Genomic DNA, 14,955 nt, shown 5'->3' with positions numbered 1-14,955 from the left:
TTTATTAACATCCACAAATTCCCGCCATATTTTCTGACTCTTTGTGGGTACACCATTTACTAAAATAACTACTGCCTCATCTTCCTCTTTCTCTACAGCAATAGTTTCAATGTTTTTCTTAAAATCCAAAGGTAAGTACACCACTCTTCCTTTCAGCCCTCTTTGCAAGTCTGTTGGTGGCAGTTTAGCTGTTTTAGGTTCCATCCGAATTATAGTTTGAAAAGAATGAACAGATTGAATTAGCACTGACTCATATGTATTTAATTTGGCCAGCTCCTGTGGAATAGCTACTAACTCCAACTTATTATGCACTGCTCTAGCAGGCATTTTGCTGTCTTCAAATTTGTTGTAACAATATTTACATATACGTTGATCACCACCTAACTCAAATCGACCTTCAACAAACAAGTATGTTGCAAATTCTTCCCACTTACCATTGTTCTCCTTTTCACTTTTCAAATACAAATCAACATTCCTACTTCGACTTTTATAATGAGTACGTCGACAACAAACACAAACATAATTTGGTATTTCAGAGCACACTACAGTAACTTTCCAATTTCTTCTTCAAACTGATCAGTGCTAATCACTTTCTCATCTCCTCCAACAACTGTAATTGTCAAACTTTCACTTTCTATGAACTGCTCTTCTGAACCAAAATATCGCATTTCAATATCATTACACTTTTTTTGAACATCTGATGAAGAACCATATAAAAGACTTCCATTCAGTTCACTCAAACTTAATGCAGGACCTTTTACATAGTACAGTTTCTTTACAAAGTTCCGCATTTCTGAATGGTGTACTGCTAACATCCTCAAATGATGAAATCACTTTTACAAACTTTTCTTGAAAGACAAGCCAGAGAATGCCCATACTTCTCAGTATATTTTCTTACATTACATGGATCTAGTCCTTGTAACAACTTAATCTTCTGTTTTATACTTTTCTGAGTATATTCTCGTAGCAAATTTCTCATTATATCAATGGATTTCTGTTGAATACTACAAATGCTACTACAACTCCACTTATACACTGGAGCTCGTGGACGTTTCCCTTCCACTTCTTCAGCTATTAACTCTTCTGCACCTTTACCAACCATTTCCTCCTTTGGAAGAGGAACACCATCCTGAACTTCATAGCAACGACCTCCAGTTTCAGCTGCATATGATAAACTATTTTCATGGAAGTAACTTTCCTCATTAAAAAAGGCTCAGTACTAGAAGTATGTCACCAATGTCCACTAAAGATTTTACAAAAGTTGCTTCTCTTCACAAGTCTTTCTTTTCTACTTTTGTCTTTCAATACCTTCACTATTTTATCCAATACTTTCAATCTCTTTAAAATCAAAATGAACAACTTCTGTTTCAAATTGAAAGCAGTATCCACTATACTTTCAATACGCTGCTTCTCTTTGAATTGGAACATTCTTCTTTTATATTTGCAGCATGTTTTCAATAAATTGTGAATCACTCTAGATCGAAAAAGGCTGACGAATTTCTTGAAATTGTTTTTGTCTCCGAGTACCAGATAATATTTCTTTATCATCTTTTCTTTTCCTCGTATTTGAAATTGAACTCTGCTTTATCTTACTTGAAAAATTCTTCTTTTTGCTTTGTGTGATGTTTTTCTTATTAAATCTTCGTAATATTTTTCTCAAAAATTGTCTTTTGCTTTTACTCAAACAGTTTCTCTACTACTCGCATTTGTTTCTACTTCAAGATCTTTCCTTTTCGTCAAATATATATTTTCTTCTGTTTTCTTTTTTTTTCACTTCTTCTAGGCATTCCCAAATTTCAATCCAAACGAAATAATTTTCTGAAAAACAAAAAATAGATTCAATTACTTTTCACATTTCTTCACAATGTTAAAAAAATAACATACAATTGCAAAACTTCCACTAACAACTTCCAGACCCAGTGCTGCAACGTGATGGAGCACGACAGATGAGCACTAGGATGACAAGTAGTACCATAGAACATACAGCAAGTATTTATTCAATTATTTACATACTCCCTTACAATTTATATATAACTGCACTACCTCATACTTTTCACCTCTCTGCCACACCCCACCACCCCACACCACTTTCTCTGCAACCCACCGCACACAGCTTTATAAATAGTATTTTTTTAAATTTTAATCTATGTACTTAGAATGATATTATCAACCAAACAGCACACATAAAAATTTCCATTATTACCTAACAATTTTATGAACAATTTCGCAAACATAACACTGCACCTAGGGCTTTAACTGGAGTGGGTGTCTGTGGGGATGTGACCACCAGCACTTTATTTTGGGGAGCCTCAAAACGGGTCTTTATAGGACTCAATTTTCCGATCTCACAAACGTAATCCGTTTTTTTTTCTTTATTGCACTGCAGTGGCACTGTGAGAGCATGCACATTGCTCACTACTTAGAAGTGCAGACATCATGCCAAGTGACTCGCATTGTAGGAGAAGGGAAATCCTTTAAAGAGAGCCATTTTCTCTCAGTATTTCCCTTCTCTTTTTGCAACGCACCAGCAACATCATCGTGGGGTGATTAGCAGACAGACCACTAGGCGTGCAACGCCCATTGCCCCGGACTCTCTGACACAGCTTCCCAGACACACACACAAAGCCGCACCTGAGTACTTCACCGGTCTTCAAAACATCATTTTTTTGTAAAGGAGACTCTGTTATTTTTCACCCCTTTTTACAACCCCTACATGCCCACTCTGCCTATTGCTGAAAGAATTAGGCTCCCACGAAATTTCCCTCTGGTTGCGCCTCTGCAAACGACCACAACAAGGCAACTCCAGCACGAACATGCTCTCACCTTACACACGGTCTTGTTTTAGTCAATCAATCAATCAATCAAAGCATTTATATAGCGCACTACTCACCCAGAGGGTCTCAAGGCGCTAGGGGAGGGGGGTCCGCTACTGCTCGAACAGCCAGGTCTTGAGTTGCTTCCTGAAGGCGAGGTGGTCCTGGGTCAGGCGGAGGTGGGTCGGGAGGGAGTTCCACGTCCTGGCGGCGAGGAAGGAGACGGACCGTCCCCCTGTGGTGGCTCTTCGGATGCGGGGGACGGTGGCGAGGGCGTGGCCTGGCGTTTGGGAGCATAGAAGTTGAGGCGGCTGTTGAGGTATCCTGGGCCTTGGTTGTGTAGGGCTTTGTGTGCGTGGGTGAGGAGACGGAAGGTGATTCTCTTGGTGACCGGGAGCCAGTGCAGGTCTCTCAGGTGTCCGGAGATGTGGCTGCGACGGGGGATGTCCAGGATGAGTCGTGCTGAGGCGTTCTGGATCCGCTGAAGTCTTTTCTGGAGTTTGGCGGTGGTTCCGGCGTAGAGGGAGTTGCCGTAGTCCAGACGGCTGGTGACGAGGGCCTGGGTGACCGTCTTCCTGGTCTCGGTGGGGATCCACCGGAAGATCTTTCGTAGCATGCGCAGGATGTTGAAGCACGACGAGGAGACTGCGTTGACTTGTCTGGTCATGGAGAGGGTGGAGTCCAGGATGAAGCCCAGGTTGCGTGCGTGGTCTGTTGGTTTTGGTGCGCTGCCTAGGGCGGGGGGCCACCAGGAGTCGTCCCAGGCGGAGGGTGAGGATCCCAGGATGAGGACTTCCATCTTGTCCGAGTTCAGTTTCAGGCGGCTGTTCTTCATCCATTCGGCTACCTCTTTCATCCCTTCGTGGAGGTTGGCTCTGGCGGTGGCGGGGTCGTTGGTGAGGGAGAGAATCAGCTGGGCGTCGTCGGCGTAGCAGATGATGTTGAGGTTGTGCTGGCGTGCGATGTCTGCGAGGGGGCTCATGTACACGTTGAAGAGGGTTGGACTGAGCGAGGAGCCTTGAGGAATGCCGCAGATGACTTTGGTGGCTTCAGATCTGAACGGGGGGAGGCAGACTCTCTGTGTCCTTCCGGCGAGGAAGGAGATGATCCACTCCAGTGCCTTCTCCTGGATTCCGACGTTGCTGAGTCGCTGCACTAGTGTACGGTGGCAGACAGTGTCGAAGGCCGCGGAGAGGTCTAGGAGGATGAGGGCCGCTGTTTCTCCGTTGTCAAGCAGAGCTCGGATGTCATCGGTGGCTGCGATCAGGGCGGTCTCGGTGCTGTGGTTGGCCCGGAAGCCAGACTGCGAGAGGTCGAGGGATCCGTTCGTCTCAAGGAAGGCGGCCAGCTGCTTGTTGACGGTCTTCTCGATGACTTTTGCAGGAAACGGGAGCAGCGAGATGGGGCGGTAGTTCTTGAGGTCGGTGGGGTCGGCTGATGGCTTCTTTAGTAGAGCGCTGAGTTCAGCGTGCTTCCAGCTCTCTGGGAAGGTAGCGGTGTCGAAGGAGGTGTTGATGATGTCCCGCAGGTGGGGTGCGATGACAGCGTCGGCCTTGTTGAAGACGTGGTGAGGGCAGGGGTCGGTAGGAGATCCGGAGTGAATGGAGTTCATCGTGCGGACGGTGTCTTCGGTGCTGATCGGGGTCCAGGCGCGGAGGGTGGTGGTGGGGGGCGGTGGTTCGGTCGTGGCGTGCGTCGGTTGAGTGCTGAAGCTGTTGTGTATGTCCGCGATCTTGTTGTGGAAGTAGGAGGCGAGGGAGTTGCAGAGGTCTTGTGAAGGGGTGATGTCGTTGTTACCGGCGTTGGGGTTGGAGAGCTCTTTGACGATGTTGAAGAGTTCCTTGCTGTTGTGTGCGTTGTTGTCCAGTCGTTCCTTGAATGCGGTTTTCTTGGTGGCGTGGATGAGTTGGTGGTGTTTTCGGGTGGCGAGCTTGAGGGCAGTCATGTTGTCCGGTGTTGGGTCTCTGCGTCAGGTTCTCTCGAGGGCTCGGCAGTTCTTCTTGGAGCTCTTGAGTTCGTCGGTGAACCATGGGGCTTTCTTTCTACCGGGTCTGCTAGTCGGGGTCTTCAGGGGGCGAGGTCGTCTGCGCAGTCGCTGATCCACTTCGTGAGGTTGGTGGCCGCTTGGCTGGGGTTCGTTGCACTGGTGGGTGGGTTCTTGCTCAGGGCGGTCGCGAGCTGGTCGGCTGTGATCTTGTTCCAGCTTCTGCGTGCAACCTGTTGCTGGTGGTGGTGGATCGTGGTCCTTCTGAAGCTGAAGTGGACGCAGCTGTGGTCCGTCCAGTGGAGTCCGGTGGCGTGGCTGAAGGCGATGTCCTTGCTGGATGAGAAGACGGGGTCGAGTGTGTGTCCGGCGTAGTGGGTGGGGGTGGTGACCAGCTGCTTGAGTCCGAGGTTGGCGAGGTTGTCCAGCAGAGTGGTGGTGTTGCGGTCGTTGTTGTTCTCCAGGTGGAAGTTGAGGTCCCCGAGGAGGATGTAGTCAGCGGAGGGGAGGGCGTGCGGGCTGATGAAGTCAGCGATGTCTCCGCTGAATTGTGTGCGTGGTCCCGGGGGTCTGTAGATGAGGGTGCCTCTGAGGGTGGTCTTGGGGTTGATGTGGACCTGGAAGTGCAGGTGCTCGGCGGGTGCGAGGGTGTCGTCGGTGTTGGTCGTGATGCGGATGGTGTTCCTGTGGATGATGGCGAGGCCTCCTCCGGTGTGGTTGATGCGGTCCCTTGATCTTGTAGCCGTCTGGGATGGCGATGGCAATGTCGGGCGTTGAGGAGGCGTTCAATCAGGTTTCCATGAGGAAGGCGACGTCTGGGGCTGTGGTGTCGAGCAGGTTCCAGAGCTCGACGGCGTGTCTGTGGACGGAGCGGGTGTTGAGCAGGATACATTTCAGGTGGCTGCTGCTGTTGCTCGTCTTGGTCTTGGTTGGTGCTGGAGTAGTGCAGGTCCGGATGCAGGTGAACTTGCAGGAGTTGCAGCAGAAGGGTCCGTGGGTGCATCTCGGGGTGGCTCGGTAGCATCCTGGGCTTCGGCCGGCGTTGAGCGCGTTGAGGGTGGCGGCGTTGTACGTCCGGTGGGTGGGCTGGCGTCTGCGGGGGCCAGGGGTCCTGGCGCTGGGCGTGGTCCAGGCGCGGACGGGAGTAGACGGGCTTACCTTTGGCGCACCTTCGGCACTCAATCGGTGCTCCCGCTGCGCGCGTCCGCTGCGCGGTCGCTCTGGGGACGTCATAAGAAGGGAGCCGGTCGGGAGGGTCTGCGGGGAGGCGGGTGCGCGAGCCAATCGGCTGGCGGGGGGGCGGGGCCACGGGCTGGGGCGGCGGGAAAGCTGGAGCGGGCTTGGCGGCCCTCGGGTGGCTGGGGCTGCGGGAGGCTGGTGTGGGCTCGGCGGCCCTCGGGAGGCTGGGGCTGCGGGAGCAGGCACAGGCACAGGAGCGTGGGGGTGACCAGGCCGGAGGCAGTTTTAGTGCTACAAAAAAACACACTTTGCCTGCCACACTAAGTTCTCACACCCCCTCTTTAATGTGAACATAAAAGCTTTCCAATTACTTTTATATTCCTATACTGTACTTCACATGGAAATATAGAACTCAAGGTTGTCACCACCCCAAATTAGCTCTCTGGTATACTAATATAAGAAGTACAGGTATTCAGTATCTGTCAGTCACGGCCACTTTAAAACAGTTTACCTATAAACAACTCAACAAAACGTTATGTTTCTAAATTAACGTATTAAACTTAAAAGCTCCTTTACATTTCTTTTGCTAGATGTAGCTTTGTTTAAAACACCACCAGAGAAGGGTGTTGAAGTATGCTCCACAAAGAGTAACTCAAAGCTTTGTTATTCTTTATTAAAAAATCTGTCTGTCAATGCTTTTTGCAAGCCTTTTCAACACCTTAAGAGGGTAGCTGAATGAGTATATTACGTCGTATTTAAGATCGGGGGCGGACGATGCACGGAAATAAGAACGTATAGTTGAATAAAGGGCTACATAGATCAATGTATGGATGGATGGAAGGATGAATGAATGCAAAGTCCAGTACTTATGATAGACGGGTGGGCTGATAAATGCTTAGGATTGATTCTGGGACAGATATATCTATGCATATATAGGCGTATCGCTGCATGAAAGGCACAGTGCTTACTATAGGCGAGTGCCCTCATAGATGCTTAAGATAAGCGGACAAACAGATTTATGTATATATATAAGTAGGAATATATCCATCAATTAAAAGATGGTTGAATGGCGCAGTGCTTAGGATGCATGGACACTGCGCTTTAATTGGGCCGGGTCTGGGGACCGGCACTTATTTTCAGGCAGCCTGCAAAGGACTCTCTACCAGGCTCTATTTTCGGCCCTCTCAAAGATAGTCCATTTTTTTTTTATTACACTGCAGTGACAGCATGCACATCGATGTATGCATGCTTATTTTGCTCACTACTGAGAACTGGAGACATCACGCTAGGTTACCCACGTTGCAGAAGAAAGGGAAATCCTTTAAACAATGTTTTTTTCCGAACCTACGATAATTGGAGAGGATTTTCTAAAGCACACAATGATACTTATCTTGATTTAGACCACGCCCCAACTTGCATAGCCCACACCCCTTTAAGAGCTTTGTCCCCCCTTTTAGAGCACCCCCACTTTTTTTCTCCCACTTAGAACCCTAACTGCACCATAGTAACAAACAAACAGTGTAACCTTCCATTAAAATCTACAATGGCACCTAGTTTCATAATTTTCCATCAACGCTATCAGCCTTCTACCAGAGTGTCTATCAGCACGAAGATGTCTTATCCACAGAAATGTTGTGTAATTTCTGTACCTGTCTGCTGGAACACTCATCACCAAAACGTATTAAAACATGGGAATTTGCCAAAAAAACATATACCATACCATAAAGCGATTCATAAATGGGCACAGTGCCACTGCACCAACCTCTTCCCCATCCTTTCTTAACTTCACAAAATTAAAGAAACAGCCACACCAAACCTAGTAAGCAAACTATACCAATACAAGAACTTAATTTCAACAACCGTCTACCGGAACGCTCATGAGCAAAGCATATTAAAAGATACAAATTTGCGGGTAAAACATATACCATGCCGTGGGGCACTTTATAAGTGCTCCCAGTGGTACTACATCAGCTTCAGTAGCTCGACATCTGCACGTTACTAAGGGGCATATTATCAAGACACAGCGTTAAAATTATCGGCGCTTTGGCAGCAGAAAACTGCTGCTAAAGCGGCGATAATGGGCTTGATAATATGCCGCAGAGAATTCCAATAGAAGCCTATGTTCTGGTGTCAACATGGGCTTCTATTGGAATTCTCTTTGGCGTATTATCAAGACCATTATCGCCACTTTAGCAGCAGTTTCCTGCCACTAAAGCAGCAATAATTTTAACGCTGTGCTTGATAATATGCCCCTTAATTCTGTGTTTTAATCAGAAACATACCCACCTCCCCCACACCCACCCCCGCCCTTCCTTAACCATACAAAATCAAACAGAAACCCCCACCATTCCTAGTAGCGCCACTATACCCATACACAGGCTTAATTTTAACAGGTGTGTGCCGGAACACTTATCAACAAAACGTATTCAAACATGCAAATTCACGGGAAAAACATAAACCATCCCATAGCACGGTTTATAAATGGGCCCAGTCGAACTACACCACCTTTACTAGCTAGACATCTATATGTTACGAAAGTCGTTTAAACACTCTGTAGAGTGTATAGCAGGGCATGCGGAGAGTAAACAAAGTTCTAATTCCCAAACTTTTGATATACAGTCCCTTTACTGTATCTATGTTAAAGATATTAAATGGAATGAATAAATTGACGAGTGTCTCAAAAGGGATAGTGAAGCTCGCCATCAGTAAAACACGAACCACTTCAACACCTACATGTATCCACCATAGCGACACAGCCTGACAAATAATATCACTTATAATCACATGTAGTTCTCTAATGTCAACAAACTCATACAGAAAATATACCGCACATTTACATTTTTTTATCTCTCACACATATATAAAACATCTCTTCTAAAGAAGCACTCCCCAACTACTTCTATTCCATAAGAACAGAGAATAATTAATACATTTACTACCATATATTTTAGTATATCTACCTTTTTATTATTCACTAGTAAGAAACTAACTACAAAAACTATTCACTATACCGAAATGCAAACCAGAAACCATATTCATATTTATCTCAACTTAGGATCACATAATTCAAACTATGCATACATATAAAAGGAAAGTATCTCTTTTCCTATCTCCATCTCCTCTCCAAGTAATTCTTCCTAGTAGGTATAAACTCATGCTGACACTACTTCCACAACTGTACTGCAGCGGCCAGGGCACATGACTTCACAGCATAAGACACACAGTGTGGGCTCACGCTTTAATCCTCGAGTCGCGCACAAGCTCACCTTAGAAACATCACACACTAGCCAATACCTCTCTTAGTTTTTGTAGCCTAGAACTTTCACACCGGTAGGTATGATTAGTTCACTTCGCACCACCTCTATGGTATACCCTAAACACCCCACAAAGGTTACAGTGCTCCTACCCTCCTCTTTCCCACATTTTTTGCCCTTTTTCCTCCTTACTCGCTTCAACGGAATCACAAAATGGCGGCAAACACATCCTAGTTGTAAACGCTCGTAGCGCTCGCAGCCAATCAGCAGCAAGCTCGTGCTCATAATGCTTCAGCCAATCAGATTACAGAATGCCCAAATATCGATATCTGTGTAAATTTTTATATTTCTCAAAAGCTACTGAACGGATTTACACCAAATAAACAAAAACGTGCTTTCTACACAAAGACCCTTCTCCCTACCAAATTTGGGTTAATTCCGTTCACCGGTTCGACCTGTAGCCTTGTCTAATTTTTCCTATGGAAATTAACATTGAAAAAACACGTTTAGGGACCCCCCTTTTTCCTCGGCCCCCCCTTTACGAATCACCCCCAAATTTTCAACATAGGAGCTGATCTCAACAAAGAAATAGTTTTGAGAATTTCACAAAGATTCATCAATCGACGCCAAAGTTATTGCGAATAGAATGTTGCCATTTTCCTATAGTAGCTTGGTCCTAACTATAAATATAACATATAACTATTGCGACCGCCAGTAGGTAATATATATATATATCACAAAGGAGTCCACTCATGGCGGAATGACCCAAGGACACAGCGGGGATTCTTTCGGGAGTCCTTTATTCACAAATTGTGCAGCGTTATGCATTTCGGCCTGAACAGCCTTCCTCAGACGCCGTTACAACTGGATGGTGCCAACTCCTTTCTTCATTTATTGATACGGTGCTCCCATTGGTGGGAGAGCAGCTGACCCTGTTCAACATTCGGCAGCTGTGATCAAATGCGAGTCCACAACTCCCAGAATGCAATATCTTGGCAAGTGCGTTGACAGGGAAGATGAATTCCGTGTGAAGGGGGGGCCATGTAGTGGCAGGAACCATCCTCAAATGTTAGCATCGGTGCTCCCTCGGGCCCCCAACGCCCCAGCCACAAGTTCAAAACAAGCCGGGCCGTGGAGAGCACTACAGTGAACCCTCTATCCCGTGCAGTCTCGATCTGCCACCTGACAGCAGCCTCAGACTTGGTCCATTCTCGTGGTGGTCCCGGTAATAACCAATCCCTTGGTATACACAAAGTTCAATGCCAGTAACATCCGGGACTCTTGGCAGGACGGGTCCTTGTACCGAGTTTCTGGCTTACGTGGAAAATATCAAAAAGGAGACCACTCGTTGCGGAATGACCCAAGGACACAGCGGGGATTCTTTTGGGAGTCCTTTATTCACAAATTGTGCAGCGTTATGCATTTTGGGGGAACCACCTTTACAACGCAACTTTTACAACGCTATGCTATTACAACGCATTTTTTACAACGCAAAAACTTTTACAACGCATGCTTTTACAATGCATGCTATTATATGGTAAGTACTTTTACAACGCATATACCTTTACAACGCATTATTGGAAAATGCCTTTACAACGCATGCATTTACAACGCATGCATTTACAACGCAAGATGTTATATGGTAAGTACTTTTACAACGCATATACTATTACAACGCATTTTTAAATGTTGGTATTTTAATTAAAATAAATATATATCGTATAATTATTTTTTTTAAAAAAAATTGTATTTGAAAAAAAGTGAGTAGTTTATCAAAATATTAATACTTGAGTATTTTGTCTAGTAGAAATGTTTTGTTGGATAGTTAGATTAATACTTGAGTATTTTAATATTAATTCTTGATACTTAATACTTGAGTATTTTGTCTACTAGGAATGTTTTGTTGGATAGTTAAATTAATACTTGAGTATTTCTGAAAATGGAATGAGTTTTTTTATATTTAATTTTATACATATTACAGTGAATAGTGAGTATTTTTAAAGTTAAATAAATAATTGAGAATTATTCTAAATTGAAAGAGTATTTAATATATTATTTAAAAAAAAATACGAGTGAGTAACTAAATTTTAATAGTTGAGTATTTTTAAAATATTAAAGTGTATTTCTTAAATTAATTTAGTTCATTGGTTTTTTCAAATTAAGAAATAGCATATTTTAAATTTAATTTATTTAAAGTTTGTGAGTACTTTTTAAAAATATTAATACTACAGTATCTATCAAAAATTTAAGTAATCAGATATGTAAATACTAGAGTATTTATAAGTTCAAAAAATAGAGAACATTTTTTTAAAAAAAAGGAAGAGTACTTTTGGATTATTTATTATAAAAATTAGATACATTTATTAAAAATAATTAAAAATATAATAATATTTGAAATATTAAAAGAGTAATAAAAAATGCATTTTAAAAACAATAATAGTTTAAACAAAAAAAAAAGAAAATAATTACTTACTTTTTAAAAAAAATTCCCACGCTTTTCCATTGAAGTCTATGAGCGTCTTTGTCCTTTATTTATTTTGGCAGCATCAGAATATACAACCCGCGGAACAAGAAAAGAAGGATCAGAAAGTGAAGAAAGAGAAAGTTTTGAAAGGAAAAGACAATAGAGTCGAGGTAAGGAACATATTTAGTAAATTAACATTTAATTAGTTAAAATTTTGAAGTTTAAATAACTATTTAAAAAATAATGACAGCAAACAATTTTTGTTTTCACATTTTTTATTTATAGAAAAATCATGAAAAAATAAACCATATTTTTAATGAATTTTGCAATGTAAGTAACATTTTTGAAACAAAATATAAATATTTTATTAACATTTATAAACATTTATTTACAGATTAGTTAAATAAAGTAGTCCGCTTTAAATTTAGATGCACGCGATGACGTAATGACGTGAGCGTCGACGTAATACGCCATTTTGCAGAGCATCGGAGGAGGAAGCAGCAGGAAGCTGATCTGCGGCCAGGTAGGAAATATTTTCATTTGTAATTGTACAATAAACCTTTAAAAGGGATACATATATAGTGAGGAAAGAATAAGGGGAGGTTGCGGGAAAACTAATTGATTACTTAATTGTTTTTAAACATGTCCACATTAATGTCATTAATGTATGCCTATGTCGGGTCGCTAAAAGTGATTTATTTAGTTTAAAAAAGTATGTAACTGTTAAAAAATTAAAAGTTACTGTTCAGAAAGTTGATTTGTTTATTTAGGAAGTAACAAAAGTAATGTCGATCTTCATTTCTAACTGCAAAAAAGTTGCGTACTTTCACATTTTGAAAAATAACGAATGTTATAAAAATGATGATTAAGCTGCAAAGTGCATTTCGGAATATGGTTTGAATTGTAGATTTTACATATGTTTCATTTTTGGTGATTTGTTTTGAAGGTAATTAAATTGGAGTTTTTCGGTAATTTAATTAATGGAGTTCCGATGTCGAACAATAGTTCAAATACTATGGGACAGTAAATTTGTAGACATTGGTAGTTTTTGCTTGAAATGAAGATTTGTTTAAAAAAAAAATAACCCGACTTGTTTGTTTGAAAAAATTTTTAGAAAATACCTTGGTATGCCAATTGTAATTTGAAAATTAGTAAAATTTAAAGCAAAGCAGGAAAGTAAGTAATTACATTATTTTAAAAAGAAAGAATGTTAGAAAGATTTTCCAGGTAGTCTATAGCCACACACAACGAAAATTGTTGTAGAATTGCCAATAGTCTCTCAGACATTTCCCTTGTTTTGACTGTTACTCGTGGGTTTAGACTACCTGCGAGTGTTTGGGCTATTCTCATTTCTTGGAAACTTTGCTCCTTCTTCAAAGTTTCCAAAAATGAGTAGAAGTTAGGATGTGGTTTACCAATTGTATGGTTGAAGGAGTTATGCCATCCCTCAATGGCATTGTTTGTTTTTGCTTCTCCCTCTAAACAACTCGTGTAGCAGTTCCACCACTCCACATGGAATCGTGGCTTCCTCCTGCGACCCGATCTGCTTAGGTGTCCAATCCATGTGTCCTCAAAATAATTTAGAATGGGTGCCAATTTTTCTTCGTTACTCGTATAATAAACAGATTCTATAATTGCAGTGTAGTACTCGTCCACACTATCGGGAGGAACAAAACAAAGTGCAGTTAATTTTTTTAGTTCAAATTGTAGTTTGCTATCCCGAGAATATTCTGCAACTAGGGATGTTTTCTGTAATTTACGCCAAAATGCCTGCGAAAAATGGAAAAAACATCCCTGAATTTGGGTATCCGTGTACGTTTTAGTGATCACATTGATCATACTCAATTCAAAATCAATAATTATTTTTCGAGGACTTGAAGATGTTTTACTTTTAATCACTGATAAAAGTTCAGTGTATGTTGCAGAAGTCTTATCAGGTAGCAACCTATAAACTAAGGGAATTACACTATTGTTAATTTTAGCATGTATAGTGTAAATTTGAGTGAAAGGATGGGGTGTACTTTTAAACGTCCCATCCATCATCCAAATTTCACTACTTTCTAACTTAGCAAGGTTACGTGGGGTACTAAAAATTAGAATACGTTTCTGAGGGTTTTCGTTGTCATGCAGAAGGAAAGGTTCATCAGAAAAAGAAATAGAAAGATCATGAGGAATTCTAATGTCAGAGAAAGTATGTGGTGTAGATAATTGAATGTTACTTGCCTGCTTTTGTCTCTGAATAATTCTTCTCAAATTAGGTATTATAGGCATGTTACTAGCAACATGACTGGGGACATGCTGTGCAACCTCTCTTAAAATTGATCCTGTTGAATCATTGGAGGTGCTTGCAATAGCTTTCATCTCGTTTATTGTTTCTCTAATTTCTACATCCATTGCAGAGGCAGAGTGGTTATGTTCTGTGGTTTTCACAACCAAATTATCAACAGTAACCGCTCTGCCACTGCAATGGGTAGTGTAGTATTGCACACACCTCCAATGATTTCTAGTTAAACTTATTCTTTCCTTACTATATATGTATCCACCATGGTTTAACAAATTTTTGCCCTTCCTGGATTTAATAAAGTTGGCAGCTCCCAGGCTAGACATTATCTGAAAAGAGGAGAAAAAACAAAAAAATTAGCCTGAATAAATTTATGAATTACCTAAAACATAACATTTACACCATCCAACACATTCCCTACTGATGCACCTTCATGGAGTTAGAATAGTAAATTGCACCCCTACACCATCCAACACTTTCCCTACTGATGCACCTTCCTGGAGTTAGAATAGTAAACTGCACCCCTACACCATCCAACACTTTCCCTACTGCTGCACCTTCCTGGAGTTAGAATAGTAATTGTTAACCCAACACCATCCAACACATTCCCTACTGATGCACCTTCCTGGAGTTAGAATAGTAAATTGCACCCCTACACCATCCAACACTTTCCCTACTGCTGCACCTTCCTGGAGTTAGAATAGTAAATTGCACCCCTACACCCTCCAACACTTTCCCTACTGATGCACCTTCCTGGAGTTGGAATAGTAAATTGTTACCCCTACATCATCCGACACTTTCCCTACTGATGCACCTTCCTGGAGTTAGAATAGTAATTGTTACCCCTACAGCATGGTACATTTTTACAACTGGTGCACCTTAGAATGTTGGATAAAATTACCTTTTTCTTTCGAATTTGCTTTTCTTGCTGACTCTTCTTAATTGGGAATGGCGTGTAGGCTGGAGTAGACACTTATGAG

The sequence above is a fragment of the Triturus cristatus genome, chromosome 8, assembly GCF_964204655.1.
Source record: "Triturus cristatus chromosome 8, aTriCri1.1, whole genome shotgun sequence".
NCBI lineage: Eukaryota > Metazoa > Chordata > Amphibia > Caudata > Salamandridae > Triturus > Triturus cristatus.
Note: the sequence above shows the minus strand (reverse complement) of the source record.